The sequence below is a fragment of the Danio rerio genome, chromosome 21, assembly GCF_052040795.2.
Source record: "Danio rerio strain M-AB ecotype USA chromosome 21, GRCz13ab, whole genome shotgun sequence".
Taxonomy (NCBI): domain Eukaryota; kingdom Metazoa; phylum Chordata; class Actinopteri; order Cypriniformes; family Danionidae; genus Danio; species Danio rerio.
In genome coordinates this window covers 497,432-512,499 of record NC_141041.1, presented here as the reverse complement: position 1 = coordinate 512,499, position 15,068 = coordinate 497,432, and the positions used below count along the sequence as shown (strand labels likewise).

At 42.3% G+C, this 15,068-nt stretch overlaps 1 protein-coding gene across 3 annotated transcripts in view; it reads left to right on the top strand.

Moving 5' to 3' along the window:
- The window catches only part of rad23b (RAD23 homolog B, nucleotide excision repair protein), a 250,111-nt gene that overhangs the window by 73,556 nt on the left and 161,487 nt on the right, over window positions 1–15,068 (top strand). Inside the window, exon 7 of one of the 3 annotated variants that reach the window (XR_015519515.1) lies at window positions 1,398–1,620. The exons of the other annotated variants lie outside the window; for them this stretch is intronic. The gene's annotated coding sequence lies outside the window, so the exon portion shown is untranslated. The remainder of the gene's footprint in view (window positions 1–1,397; window positions 1,621–15,068) is intronic. 3 annotated transcript variants of the gene reach the window in all.

The following is a 15,068-nucleotide window of genomic DNA, read 5'->3' as shown; positions in this document are numbered from 1 at the left end:
ACCATTTTGGATGCAGTAATGGTTGCCCCGTCCATCTGGATTGAAAAGTTATGGTGTAGAGTCGAGTTGGCAGAAACTACAAGCATTTCCGTTTTTGCGAGGTTCAGCTGAAGATGATGATCTTTCATCCAGTGTGAAATATCCAACAGGCAGGCTGAGATACGAGCTGGAACGGAGGGATCATCAGGATGAAAAGAGAGGTATAGCTGGGTATCATCAGCATAGCAGTGGTAGGAGAATCCATGTCTCTGGATGACTGGTCCTAGAGATGATGTGTAGATGGAGAAGTAAGAAATGTTATTTGTCATTACATTTCTTACTGTATATAATAGAATAGGATTTGAGCTTGGATATAAACAAAGACAGACATGATACTATTCGAACTGACATTGTTTGTGGGTGAACCCTTCCAAAAGCTCCAATCCCTTCATTCATTCATTTTCCTTCAGCTTAGACTCTGATTTATCAGGGGTCACCACAGTGGAATGAACCTCTAACTATTCTGACAAATGTTTTTGATGCTGTGGATGCCCTTCCAGCTGCAACCCAGTATTGAGAAACACCCATACACACTCATTCACACACACACACACACACTCATACACTACAGTGTAGTTGATCAGTTCCCCTATAGCGCATGTGTTTGGACTGTGGGGGAAACCGGAGCACCCGGAGGAAACCCATGCCAACACAGGGAGAACATGCAAACTCCACACAGAAACGCCAACACCACTGTTTTTACTGTGCAGAGAGCTCAGAATGGGATGTGTGTAATGTGTTGTGCAGATTCAGCACATCTTTCCTCTTTCTGGACGATCTGTGCTGCGTTTGATTCTGCTAAACATGCAGTACTTTGCTTATAATTTGCTTTTGAATGAGAAGCAGTCGTCTTACTTTGCGTAATGTCAAATATACTGGAATTAGTGGAGTTACAGGTGGACATAGTGGATGCTGTGCAGATTTTCTCTGTAAAATAAACGCAGATATAGAAATATAGATATAGAAACAGAGTAATATGCTCAAGTGTCCTCCAAGGCTTCAGCTCATGGCACCAGGTAAACACTGTGGGGACGCTTTCCTGCTTCAGCCTTTGTAACCCGGTGAGGGATAAAACACTGCAGTCCTCTGCAGCACACCCTCGTGTTGTCTGTAATAGTGTTGTCAGGCTACTGAAGCTTTAAAAATGTCTATTTCCCGCTAACATTTAAGCGCCGCTGAGCACGTCTTATAAACAGCACTGATTTATCATAGCATTCACCGGTACTCACCAGCGCTCATCAGCACTCTTCACCCAGTGCAAACACAGATGCACGGAGACGGGAGCACGAAGCAGCCGTGAAGATCAGTCGAGTCCTCAAGCAGATCGCTCGTCTGTGTATGTACTCTGTACACAGCAGAGGGTGAACTGATGACCCTCTCGGCCAATCACAGTCATTTCTGTTGAGCATGTGTACACAATGGCAAATCAGCGCTGTTTAAGAAAGCCATCAACATATGCTTTAAATGCTTTAAATGTTAGCGGGAAACTGCCGGTTATTCTTTAAATTCAGTATCGTGACCAGTCTAATATAAGCTGCGTCCCAAATCGCATACTTATGCACTATTCTACGCCATTTTGTAGTATAGTGTGAGTAGTGTTCACACTGAAAACTCTAATAATAATAAGTGCACTTTAATGACCCGGATGATGCACTCATTCAGCCTCTAAAATGAAGTGTGTAATGATGGACACTTCACGCACTCAACGACTGCAGGTTTGCTTACGTAGCGGAAGAGGCGGAGCTATCGGACGCACATGTTGAAAAACTTTATTTATTTTGGATGGTCAGAGCAAAATTCTTCAACGAGAGTGATTATTGCGCCTCCCGATGGTGAATACGGCAGTACTCACGGCAGGTATTATCTGATAATTCGGTCGTTTATTTCACTGATTTGGCGACCGTCAAACGTCATCAAGGAAACGGTTTGAACTTCCGCTTAGTAAAAAAACATTAGTGTGCCATTTGGGACGCCACTACATACATGTACTATCCTGTTGAGTGTGTAAGTGCATAAGTACATAGTGCATGAGTGCATAGTGTATAGTGTGCCATTTGGGACGCAGCTATAGTGAAAGAATCAGTTCATTAACTCGAGTTTGATAAATGGCATCTAAAACGTGTGTTTGGGAAAGAAAACGTTAGCTAATAGTGCCATTTCCCTTAACTTAGCTGAAAATGAGCTCTGATATCCCTTTTTATTTTCTCCATTTATTCAGAACCCCCCTTCGGGTCACTCGGAAGGTGGTGAAATGATAAATTTGTGTCACTTTCTCTTCACTAATAAGATATACAGCCAGCTACACAACATTCCTGTGTGACTCAGCCGACACTTCAGGGTTTCTTCCCACCGCAGCCTCGATTTCGCTTTTAATATAGGCGGCCGCATGAAATCAGTCTATGAGCGGGGGTCGCTTGGTGATATCCAAAACTCCCATATACTAAATATTATTAAACTGGTAGAAGAATTAACATATTTTATCCTTAACCTACAGAAGATAAAATGGTCTTGAATAGTTACAAAAACAACAACAACATGGAAAAAGCCATTTTTAATTATTATTTTCCATTGGATTGCGACCCCTGTGTTCACGTCAGTGGGGGGAACTGGATATTTACCTACTTCGTGAATCTAAAACATGTAGTGGTAATGCGTACTTTTTACTTAAGTACAGTTTTAGGGCTGTACTTATTTACTTTCACTTGAGTACAAAAGCATCGTCAGTACTTCAACTTTTACCAGAGTCATTTTAAACACGAGTCTCTGTACTCTACTGGAGTAAGGGATGTGTGTACTTTTGCCATCTCTGGTTGATTTGGGGGTCGCAGGCTAAGTTTGGGAGCCCTTGGTCTATAAATGTTGCTTGATTTCATCATTTTTATATATTTGGACTAGAAACAATATAAAAACTCAAACTAAGAAAGCATTGTATACAGTGGAGATGGAGAATAAGATCATACTTTAAGTCAGTGGTTCTCAAAGTGGGGTTCGGGACCCCCTGGGGGGTCGCGGGACAATGACAAGGGGTTGCTTGGTGATAAAAAAATCAAATAAATTTTATTAAACTATTAGAATTACCATATTTTATTCATAACCGACAGAATATAATAGTTGCATTAAAGTAACAACAACATAAACATGCATTTAATTTTAAAAGCAAAATGTAATTAAATCCATAAATGACTTTTAAAAAACATTATATGGCTAATAGACTGTTGCATTTTTGTGTTGTCAATAAGCTCATGTTTATATTTGCCTATAGTTGTGTCTGCAAGGTTTACATATTTACAGTACAACCAACTTGAAAAATGGGGGTCGCGAGCCACTGATAGGATTATTTTTGGGGTTGCGGGCTGAAAAGTTTGGGAACCCCTGCTTTAAGTGCTACTAAACAGTTGAGGACAGAGTGGTGTTTTGATCATTATAAAGTCTGTCTGCAGTGGTTTTCCTCAGAGCGAGTGTGTGTAGGCCAACACGAACACACACAGATGTTTTGTGAGCGCTGTAATGTTGATGTTTATCAGTTATTCTGCGCCGCCAGCCGGACTGCTGGATAATGTTGATAGTGCGACGGCCCATCAGATATCTGCGCTTTTATTACAATTTACCTGTAAAAGAGCTGCAGTGTGTGTGTCTGTTTATCGTTCAGGACGCTTTACGCCACACACTCCAGCCTGTGTGTTTATTAGCAGATAATTAGATCTCGATTACAGTCCGACAAACGCGTGTTCATTAAAACTTCATTTCCACACGCATATTTAAAGCTCTAAATGCAGGCAGTGTGACTGAGAGCAACAGTTCTCTTTCAGCTTTGTCATGAGTCTGAAATATCGCTCTAAAAACAATCTGTCAAGGCCAGAAGCTGACCTGCTGTGTTAAAGCTGCTGTATGTGAGTTTAATAATCTTTTAAAGCATAACACACTAGAATATATGAGCAGATATTCAGAATCATGCTCAGGAAACATTCGTGTTCATCTGAAACTCAATGCTGAAGTCAGATATTCTGCTGTGGACATGTGCATTACATGCCGGAACGGCTGTCTTTGTTTTGGTGTCTGTAACCCGCCCAACACCAGTTCAGCCAATTATATTTCAGCCGCCCGGGTTGCCAGATGGTGGAAAACAGCGTATTTCATTCATTCATTCAGTCATGAAGGCTCTCAAAGGATGTGTCTGTGGCCGAAACGTGACCTCCGGTGGACAGTAGCAGACTCTGAAATGAGACGCAGATTCAGAGTTCCACATGAGGTGATTAATTAGCATAAAAATCAATATTACAGATGTAAACATTAGGTGAGCAGATTACATTGTAACACTGTGTGCTAACAACACGCTACCTGACGAGATACGCAGTGATGTGCACCTGATGAAAGAGGACAGAGATGTAAACACAGCACAGAATAGAGCACTCGCTGCACTCCAGCACAATGCTGAGCTCTATACTCTAATGAACACAGATCACAGCTCTTGAACAGGATTAATGTAGATGCTGGATCACTGATATGTGTTGGTCTGCAGTTCAGTTTCAGATGCTTTATTGTATTCTGCAGATCTGAGCTGAACTCTCTGCTGCTGCTGTCAGTAGTGTGCTGATAATGTCCTGTCAGACTCGCATTATCAGTGTTCAACACTGAATACAGCACATGAGCTGAGCTGAGCTGATCAGTGTCAGTGTTCTGCTGTTCAGCTGTGAGGAACAGAAGCCGTTTCTACAACATAAATTTCAGATGTTGATCAGGACAAAAACTCCTTTTAATATGGAGAATATTCCTTCTATCGCGTGCTGTTGCTTTTATTTAGAAAATGGTTTAAATCAGCCTTTAGGCTCGATCGTCAGGTACACTCCTGTTAGTCCTCAATCTGGCAACTTGCGCTTGCATGTTTTCAACCAAGCATGCAATATGTAGTTCAACCTCTGGGTGTCAAACACACACACAGCAGCTTTAATTATTAATAATAATAACACAGTACAACAGTACAAGAGATGGGTTTATTTAATGCAAAATTTTTACTTAATGAAAATAAAAGTTATTAGCATTTTTCATTGTTCTTTAAAAAAAACTAATTAAAATAGTTTTCTTCAGTATTTATCCCAGAGATGGGTTGCAGCTGGAAGGGCATCCACTGTGTAAAAACGTGCTGGATAAGTTGGCGGTTCATTCCGCTGTGGCGACCCCGGATTAATGATTTTAAATCACACTGAACTGAGCTCAACTGAACTGAACTGAACTTAAACACTAAAAACTGAACCACACTGTTCCAGTTACTATGACCATTTATGTGAAGCTGCTTTGACACAATCTACATTGTAAAAGCGCTATACAAATAAAGCTGAATTGAATTGAATTGAATTAATAAAGGGACTAAGCCGAAATGAAAATGATTGAATGAATGAAGTATTTATTTTCCTCGAGGCAAGGCAAGTTTATTTCTACTGCACATTTCACACACACTGGCAATTCAAATTGCCTTACATAAACAGGAATAAAAAAAGACAAGCATAAACAAATAAAAAACAAGTAATAAAAATGATTAAAAACAAATTCCAGTGTGTTAAACGGGTTATAAAAGAATGAAAAACAAGAGAAAGACACAATAGTGCGATCCAGCATTCAGTAAAGGCTCAGCTGCAGATGTGTGTTCAGTCCTGATGTGAGTGTGTCTAATGTTGGAGCACATCTGATCATCTCTGACTCCAGCAGCAGGGGGCGCTGTTACAGCTGAAGGCTGATTCCCCCTGCTCTGACTGAACTCCTGGAGTTTCTGATCCTGATGATCTGACTGATCTGTTAGGTGTGTGTTCAGTCTGCATATCTGTAATCTATTGAGCTCCTCGACCATTTACTGAATTATAGAGCAGTAATAATACTGTAAACTCTATTCTGACTGTAACTGGGAGCCAGTGTAGAGACCTGAGGACAGCTGTGTTGTGCTGTGATCTTCTGCTTCTGCTCAGAATCCTGGCCAGAACCAGAAAATGCTCTTAACTTTAATTTGTTTTGTCTGAATGTTAGATATTAAGTGACTTTAACATTCATTTTATTTTAACAGTATTATGTAAATCTTTTAGTACAGATCAACGAGTAGCTTTTTGAGTAATGGGATTTGCTTCTGTTCTTAAATAAATAATTATTCTTCTTCAATATTTTTTCATGTTTCTTTTCTTCATTTCTTCATTTTCCTTCTCCTTAGACCCTTTATTCATCAGGGGTCACCACAGTGGAGTGAACCACTAACTATTCTTGCATATGTTTTACACAGTGGATGCCCTTCCAGCTGCAACCCAGTACTGAAAAACACTCTCACATACACTACGGCCAGTGTAGTTGATCAGTTCCCCTATAGCGCATGTGTTTGGACTGTGGGGGAAACCAGAGCACCCGGAGGAAACCCACACCAACACGGGGAGAACATGCAAACTCCACACAGAAATGCCAATTGACCTAGTCAGGACTCGAACCAGAGACCTTCTTGCTGACCACTGAGCCACCGTGCCGCCCCATGTTTCTTTCTTAAACACTTTTAAATTAAGCAACTCTAAAGCAAGAAAAGTGTGTATGGGTGTTTCCCTGTATTGTGTTGCAGCTGGAAGGGCATCCTCTGTGTTAAACATATTCTGGAATAGTTGGCGGTTCATTCCGCTGTGGCGACTCCTGATGAATAAAGGGACTAATCTGAAGGAAAATGAATAAATGAATGGAAAGACCTCCAAAATGGACAGGCTTTACAATATGTGTATATGTAATGTGCATCGTATGCATATAGCAATAATAAATATAAGAAAAGAGTCGTCTAACCGCTGAAAGGCTCAGTGTGCAGCTCTTTTTACAATCCAAACGTTATTGTCAGACTTGAATCTGAACATTCTCCTGCGTGAGAGCATGTTACACATGTAAAGTTGTCTTGAGTTGTCTGTGTGCGACTGAAGCGGCTGGTGTGTTTTATAGCGTGCTGAATTAAGCGTGTCTCGCGCTGATGACGTCACTATCTGTCTTCGGACACACTGGCATGGGCGAGTCCATCCGGAGCGGAGGGCTTGTGTTGTGTAAGAGCGGCTCTCTGGAGGCTGGGTGTGGATCAGATCTGATTTCTGGAGGAAGGAAACGGGCTCCGGACGGCAGATATCAGCACTGCGAGAACAAGCTTTTCTTGCTTAAAGCCACAGCTCTTCTAGAAATGAGAACGTACTCTCTATTTACACTCCCTCAAAAGGTTATAAGCGGTGCGGATTACAGGGGGATTTACCCCGCTCATTAACACTTGATCAACCTGAAGGACGTCAAAATGAGATTTACAGGAATCAGCAGTTTAATAGTGAGAAATAGTTTTATCTGATGAGTATATTAAATAATAATATGAATAATTGAAATGATAGTTAATATAAACATGCATTTGAACACCCCTATAATGGTTCATACCATTCTGAATGAATAATCACACCAATCTATGCCTGAAAGAATTCCTCAACAGTCTGAAACTGCAGATGTAGAGCACTGATGGACGTCCTCAGTGTTCACAAGACACTTTTCCCATAAAATATGAGCTTATTTCTACATATAGCCTTAAATAAAATGCTTTTCTTAGTCATAGTTTATCCAGAAATAAAATCTACACTCCCTCAAGTGGTTATAAACAGGGTGCGAATTAACTCCGGAGGAACAACTCCACTAATAATGCTTGATCCCCGTGAAGGAGGTCAAACAAAGATGTATTGGGGTCAGCAGTTTAATAGTGAGAAATAGTTTTATCTGATGAGTATATTAAATAATAATATGAATAATTGAAATGATAGTTAATATAAATAGGCATTTGAACACCCCCATAATGGTTCATACCATTCTGAATGCATAATCACACCAATCATGCCTGAGAGAATTCCTCAACAGTCTGAAATATAGAGCACTGATGGATATTGTAAGTGTTCACAAGACACTTTTCCCATAAAATATGAGCTTATTTCTACATGTAGCCTTAAATAAAATGCTTTTCTTAGTCATAGTTTATCCAAAAATCAAATTCACACTCCCTCAAGTGGTTATAAACAGGGTGCGAATTAACTCCGGGGGATCAACTCCACTAATAATGCTTGATCCCCGTGAAGGACCTCAAAACAAGATGTATGGGGAGTCAGCAGTTTAATAGTGGGAAGTCGTTCTATCTGTCATTTCTGTGTGGAGTTTGCATGTTCTCCCCGTGTTGGCGTGGGTTTCCTCCGGGTGCTCCGGTTTCCCCCACAGTCCAAACACATGCGCTATAGTCGACTCTTCCTCAGACACACACACCAGTGAAAGTGTTTTCTGCGGTATGTTCAGCCGGCGTCTCTGCCTTCCGTCAGCCATTGTTTGTCTGTTTTTATTGGTAGTTTTCTAGGAAATGCTGCCGTTTTTGAGGAACAGGGAAGCGTTTGTTTGCTCACAGGAGCCTGTTTCTTGTGTGTGCTGAAACATCAAACCTCTGTTTGATGAAATACATTCACAGTGTGCTACAGAAGTGTGTTTGATGAGGAAAACGGTGCTTTATTCAGCAGCTCGGGTAGAAGAGGAAGACAAACCAGCTTTTCTTACTTCGTTTTTGTCTCATTTCTAGAATAAACATCTAAAATTTTCCAGACAAGTCAAAACATCATCTTGTTTAAAGAAGGAGTATGTCAAAATTAAGGTGACAAACTGGCTCAGTGGATAGCACAGTGGCCTCACAGCAAGAAGGTCTCTGGTTTGAGCCTCAGCTGGTTCAGTTGGTGTTTCTGTGTGGAGTTTGCATGTTCTCCTCGTGTTGGCGTGGGTTTCCTCCTTTTTGAACTGTGCAGAGCTGTATCTGCTTAATTAGGCCTACTAGACTACTGTATTTCAACAGCGCTCATTATGATGGGATGTGGAGAGACCATTTGTCCTGAGGTGGTACTTGGAGAAAAAGTTGGAGAGCCACTGCACTACTGTATGTAAAATAATGTTGTTTTTCTGTTCAAGTGCGATTATTTGACTTCATTTTGACTCATTATTCCTGAAAACAAGACTATATTAATTAGCTCGTCTAGAAATGCTTCTTCATTTAGGTATTTTGAGATATTTGCACTAGAAACAAGAGAGAAACTCGGGCCCCGTTTACACTAATATGTTTTAGTTTCAAAAAACGCACAAGTTTTGCTGTGGTTACGCCATCCATCCACACTACGCCGGAGTTTTTGAGTGCCGAAAATGAAGCATTTTGAAAACGCTGAAGAGGCCGTTTTCATCCTTAAGCGCTGCTGCTCCGTCTCAGTGTGGATGGGGAAAACAGACATCTGAAATCACAGGCGGGGCTGCCAACGTTCGCCTCCATGATTGGGGCTTTTCCTCAATATGCAGTAGCCTACACACAGTTAAAGTTCTGCATCCTCTCCTTGTCAGTTTAGACTTCATAAGTTTGATATGGAAAACAGACTCCCGAGAACAGTCATTCATTCATTCATTTTCTTGTCGGCTTAGTCCCTTTATTAATCCGGGGTCGCCACAGCGGAATGAACCGCCAACTTATCCAGCATGTTTTTACGCAGCGGATGCCCTTCCAGCCGCAACCCATCTCTGGGAAACATCCACACACACATTCACACACACACACACTCATACACTACGGACAATTTAGCCTACCCAATTCACCTGTACCGCATGTGTTTGGACTGTGGGGGAAACCGGAGCACCCGGAGGAAACCCACGCCAACACAGGGAGAACATGCAAACTCCACACTGAAATGCCAACTGAGCCGAGGCTCGAACCAGCGACCCAGCGACCTTCTTGCTGTGAGGTGACAGCACCTACTGCGCCACTGCCTCGCCCATTTCTGAGAACATGTTGGGTAAATCTTCAAAGGGAACAATGTGGACGCGTATCGTTTTTAATCTAAAACGCCGTTTTAAAACTAAAACACACTAGTGTAAACAGGGCCTCAGAGTAAGAAAAGCAGATTTTGCTGTATGTGTGTGTGTGTGTGTGTGTGTGTGTGTGTGTGTGTGTGTGTGTGTCTCTCGTCCTCTTCAAACTCATTCCCTCTCCACTGCATGTTGAAGCGGCTCTGCTTTCTTCATCTTTCTCTCTCTGACTGTGCAAAACCACCGAATCAGCCTCATAAATGTAAATTACAGCCCTATAAAGAAGCCGAGGGGTTTGTGTGTGTCCTCCAGCGTTTATTAAACTCACTTTAACACACACACAGTGGAGCCCAGCATGTGCGTCTGAAGGTCCATCAGAGGAATCAGTGCTGCTCTTTTACTTCAGTCATTAGAGAACATCACTGATGGACTACACACACACACACACACACACACGGGCACACAACCTGAAGAACCAGCAGTGCTGCAGCAGAGCCTTATACAGCAGACTGTCCATTCACAAATATACACTGCTGCGAGTGCGTGTGTGTGTGTGTGTGTGTGTGTGTGTGTGTGTGTGTGTGTGTGTGTGTGTGTGTGTGTGTGTGTGTGCTTGACATAGGGTGTGTGAGAAGGTGAATGTGTGTATGACAGAGAGAAAGTGTGTGTGTGAGTGTATGCCAAAGTGTGTGTGTAAAGAAAGTGTGCATGTAATTAACATAAAAGTGTGTAAGTGTGTGTGTGCATGTGTGTGTGCGTAATAGAGTGTGAAGATAAGTGTGTGTGTGGGCACATGTACATGCGTCTGTGTGTGAGAGAGAGACGGAGAGTGTGTTTAAATGTGTGATGTGACAGAGAAACTGTGAATGTGTGTATGTATGACGTGACAGAGTGTGTGTGTGTGTGTGTGTGTGTGTGTGTGTGTGTGTGTGTGTGTGTGTGTGTGTGTGTGTGTGTGTGTGTGTGTGTGTGTGTGTGTGTGTGTGTGTGTGTGTGTGTGAAAGTGTGTGAGAGTGTGTGTCAGCAGTTTGTACCTCTTTTATAGCCTGATGATGATTCAGGTGTAATGGAGGTCATTGTTTACACACACACACACACACACTCATTCAGAGCGTCTGTGTCCTCCTTCATTCAGGGTTTACTGTTAACTGTCCAATCAGAATCACTGTAAGAGTAAACGCTGCTTCATCATCCACTGCTCTTCAGTTTTGGGTCAGCTCTTCCTCTATAACATGAGAGTCCAATATACCCAGATACAGTTGAAAGCTGAAATTTACACACTCCATAAAAAGGAACATCACCATTTTTTAAATGTCTGATGGTAAATCAAACTAAATGTTTACAGTGTTAGGTCTGTCAGGATTTTCTAAATGATTGACATTTGCTAATTAATTTCTGGACAGTCAGAAGTGTACACACATTTCCTTGGTATTTTTAGCTTTGCTTTTAAACTGTGTAACTTTGGTCAGATGTTTTGGGTCTCCTTCCACAAGCTTCTCACAATAGTTTGCAGGAGTTTTAGCCCATTCCTCCTGCAGAATTGCTGTAACTGAGTCAGATTTGTAGGCTGTCTTGCTCACACAAGCTTTTTCAGCTCTGCCCACACATTCTCTATAGAATTGACATCAGGGGTTTGTGATGGCCACTTCAAAACATTCACTCTGCTGTCCTTAAAGCACATTTGAACTCATTTGGCAGTGTGTTCAGGGTCATGGTCTGTCTGGAAGAGCCATTTGTGGCCGAGTTGTAATGTCCTGGCTGATGTGTTGAGATGTTGCTTCAGTATTTCTCCATAAAGTTCTGTCTTCATGATGCCATCTATGCTGTGAAGTGGACCAGTCCCTCCTGCAGCAAAACAGCCCCACAACATGATGCTGCCGCCCCCATACTGCACAGTTGGGATGGTGTTCTAGGCTTGTGCGCTTTCCTCTTTGTCCTCCAGATGTAACTCTGCTCATTATGGCGAACAGTTCAATCTCAGCTCCATCAGAGCACAGGACATGTCTCCACACATCAGTCTGTTCCCAGTGTCATTCAGCTAATGGTAATCTGGCTTTGTTGTTGATTCTGGCTTGTTGATTTTCTCATGTTGTCACACAAGGAAGCAGTGTGTTTGAGCTTTTCCTTCAACACTATTCTACAGCTGTGCCTCACATTAACTCAAATGTTGTCAATCAGCCAATCAGAAACCTCCTAAACCCTGACATCATCATCTGAGCTTCATCAGAGGCAGAATAATCTGATTGTGTGTAAACTTGACTATCAAGAAGAGCTAGAACAGTTTCTCAATAAATATTCCTCTCATTATTCTGCTATAGGGTATATGCCGAGCTAGTGTTGTTCCCATGCTGATACACTTCCGGTGACCTGTTATTGTGAACTTTTTCTCATTTTATACGGTTCCTTATACAGCATCAATGTTGTAATGTCATTAAAATACATTCAGTTAAATAAACTTTAGCATTTATTTAGTTGCTCAAGCGTAAAACGAGACAAAAACCTGTTTACTCGCACGCGCCCATCAAAATCAGCAGGCTAATGCAGGAGCTCCATTGAATATAATGGGGTAAAGTAAATGCTCATATTATAAAGACATGGCGAGGGAAATGTAATTTAATGCAGTGCTTCTTGTACAATCTGAGACTCACTTTAAATCGGACATCACTCAGCCAGAGGAGATCACTGATTTATAAAGAAATCAGACCTTAAACGCACCGGATTTTGCATTGACATTCAATTAGCCGGAAACGCTTAACCCAGGTTACTGGCATATTAAAAGTCCTATTAGCATGTTTCGGCAAATATCCCATCAAGCAGAACGGAAACACATGTGATCATCCTCACTTACCTAAAAGAGAACATCTGACTCTTTTAAAGGCTTATGTGCCTTTACATACAGTGTAAACTTCTGATTTAAGATGTACATACATGTTCATTAAGTATACTTATTTTTGTAATATATCTATTTACACATGTATCTGTGTAAACACACACACACACTATATTTTACACTCTTATTCCGTCTATACTGACAGCTCTATACTCAGAGCAGTGTGAGCGGCTTTACGACTCTGTTAATGCTTGTTTAATTAGTCTTTGATCAGTGTATTGTCGTTGGTTGCCGTGGTGACGGTGATTAACACACTGATACACCTGAGTGTGGAAGTGTGAGTTTGCTGACCTGAGTAAAGTACAGAGCAGTAAATCTGGAGAATGGCGTTAACCGTACACACACACACACACACACACACACAGCAACAGCACAAGCTATGTTTCATCACCTATTTTTATGCGATAATCCAAAATGCACCTAACAGTAGGTGGACGGACACACAACTGCTGCCAGACTCTTTCACTGTCAAAGTCATGATCATGTAGCTGAGCATCCCCGACCAACACACACACTCCAGCTGAGCTGCTCTGACCCCTTCCGTAAGGTGTGTGTGTTTGAGCATCTGTGATGATGTCATCAGGAGTGTGTGATGTCACTGGGGCTCAGAGGCAAATGCAGACAGTAACTTAAACAGTGTGAGGCTCGTGTTGCTCTGCACGCGCACACACACACACACACACACACACAGATGATGAAACTGAAATGATGTTCAGAGGAATGCAAACACGAGCGCAGCGGCTGGAGAGAAACAGATGGAATTCCCCTCCTCTGTCGGCCATCAGCAGCGTCAGCCGAGAGTCTCTAAAGACTGAAGCAGATTACAGCACCACACACACACACACACACACACACACAAACACACACACACACACACACTCTCTCATACATGCGTACTCAGGATCATAAAAAGACACAAACACACACACTTGCACAAATAATCTCACACTCATAAAAAGACACGCACACTTTAAAAAACTGTCATGCACACACACACACACACACACACACTCATATAAACACGCTGTATTGAAGGCTCGGTGAGTCTCAGATTTGAGAGTGAATCACCATCATTGATGGACAGGAGCTCCAGATTTCAGCATTTGATTTGTGGAGAGTTCAGGTCAGATTCGTTCACACACACACACACACACACACACATACACACACACACGATGGCAGTGAATTCAGAGCAAGTTTTCCAGCGTGGTTTCAGTAAAGCGACGTAAATCTCTGGCGCCAGAGCGAGAGAGAGACTGAGAGCGATGTGGTTTCAGCTGTAGCTGTGGAAGTGTTAACCTCTGGAAAGCAGCCCAGAGAGAGACGCACAGGGGTGGAGGAAAAGAAAAACACTGAGAGAGATGCCAGAGTGTGTGTAGAGTCACAGAGACGTCACGCTCTGACACAACACACATCCAACACAGGCTCGCTGGAAATGTGCGGACTGGGCTGCATTTCTGAGATCTGACAAATATGTACCGGAGGCTACGATTACCGACATGACATTCAGCCGTTCAGCAGAGGAGGCATTCAGTGATTCAACAACAAGAGGCAACACACACAACCACAGCTGATTATACTGAGAGTGCTCAGAGAATAAGAGCTAGATTAGGAAGGGGGAGGCGGCGCGGTGGCTCAGTGGATAGCACAGTGGCCTCACAGCAAAAAGGTCGCTGGTTTGAGTCTCGGCTGGGTCAGTCGGTGTTTCTGTGTGGAGTTTGCATGTTCTCCCTGTGTTGGCATGGGTTTCCTCTGGGTGCTCCAGTTTACCCCACAGTCCAAACACATGCGCTATAGGGGAATTGGCTGTTCTGTACTAGTACTGATACTGGCAGTAGTGTGTGTGTGTGTGTGTGTGTGTGTGTGTGTGTGTGTGTGTGTGTGTGTGTGTGTGTGTGTGTGTGTGTGTGTGAATGTGTATGGGTGTTTCCAAGTACTGGGTTGCAGCTGGAAGAGCATCCACTGAGTAAATTATATGCTGGATAAGTTGGCGGTTCATTCCGCTGCGGGGACCCCTGATGAATAAAGGGACTAAGCTAAAAAAAAATCAATAAATGAATGAATGACTCTATTGTGAATTAAAGTTTATTATTTTTCAAAATATTTGTTTTATTTGTTTCAGTTGTACAGAAATCACTATTACCAGGGCTTTAAGCACAGACATAGACATTAAGACATCACAGCTAGACATTTGTTTGGGAACCTGTCTCGTTTGCCCAGTTAACGCGGTTCGTTTGGCATATGTGAATCCAGCAATCGCACTCGGATCCACGCCAAAACAATCGCTCTGAGA